The sequence below is a fragment of the Orycteropus afer genome, unplaced genomic scaffold (assembly GCF_000298275.1).
Source record: "Orycteropus afer afer isolate SDZICR_OR568_19922 unplaced genomic scaffold, OryAfe1.0 scaffold00419, whole genome shotgun sequence".
NCBI lineage: Eukaryota > Metazoa > Chordata > Mammalia > Tubulidentata > Orycteropodidae > Orycteropus > Orycteropus afer.
This window is the reverse complement of record NW_006922006.1, coordinates 2773820-2774906: the sequence shown is the minus strand read 5'-3', so window position 1 is coordinate 2774906 and position 1087 is coordinate 2773820. Positions and strand designations below refer to the sequence as shown.

At 42.0% G+C, this 1087-nt stretch overlaps 1 pseudogene; it reads right to left on the bottom strand.

Annotated features, from left to right (window-relative positions):
• Nucleotides 1-1087, bottom strand: part of LOC103208237 — a 14261-nt pseudogene that overhangs the window by 1532 nt on the left and 11642 nt on the right.

Sequence of the window (1087 nt, the reverse complement as noted above, 5' to 3'; positions counted from 1 at the left end):
CTGGAGGATCTCCAAAGACTGACTTTAATCAGCCTTCCCAAACCTCTCTCTCATGACTTGTCTTTATTCAAGTGTTCAACAATGCTAGAATACTCCCATGATCTAGTTCATCATGTTGTTGTTGTTGTTGTTGTGATGTGCCACCGCGTCATCTCTGACTCATAGTGACCTTATGTACAACGGAATGAAACACTACCCAGGCCTGTGCCAGCCTCATGATCCCTACTGTACCTGAGCCCATTGTTGCAGCCACTGTGTCAATCCACCTTGCAGAGGATCTTCGCATCTTTCTCTGACCCTCCATTTTACCAATGACATCCTTCTCCAGCGAATGGTTCCTTCCGACAACGTGACCCAAGTAGATGAGGAAAAGTCTGGCCATTTTCGCTTCCAAGGAGCATTCCAGCTGCACTTCTTCCGGGACATATTTGTTAGTTCTTTCAGCAGTCCATGGTACTTTCACCATCTTCAACAAATCACAATCAAAAGTATCAATTCTTCTTCGGTCTTCCTTATTCATTGTCCAGCTTCTCACATGCATATGAGGCAATTGAAAATACCATGGCTTGGATTTGGTGCACCTTAGTCTTCAAGGAGATATCTTTGCTCTTCGGCACTTGAAAGAGATCTTTTGCAACAGATTTGCCCAATGCAATATGTCTTTTGATGTCTTGACTGCTGTAGCCATTGGTGTTGATTGTAGAACCAAGTAATATGAAGTCTTTGACAACTTCAATCTTTTCGCCATTTATCATGATGCTGGTTATTGGTCTAGTTGTGAGGATTTGTCTTTTCTCTATATTGAGGTGTAATCTATACTGCAGACTGTAGTCTTTAATCTTCATCGTAAGTGCTTCAAGTCATCCTCACTTTCAGCAAGCAAAGTTGTGTCATATGTATATCTCAGGATGTTAATGAGCCTTCCTTCAATCCTAAAGCCATGTTCTTCTTCATATAGTACGGTTCGGATTATTTGCTCAGCATACAGATTGAATGAGTATTGTGAAAGGATACAACCCTGATGCACTCCCTTCTTGTTTTTAAACCATGCAGTGTCCCCTTGTTCTGTTTGAATGACAGCCTCCTC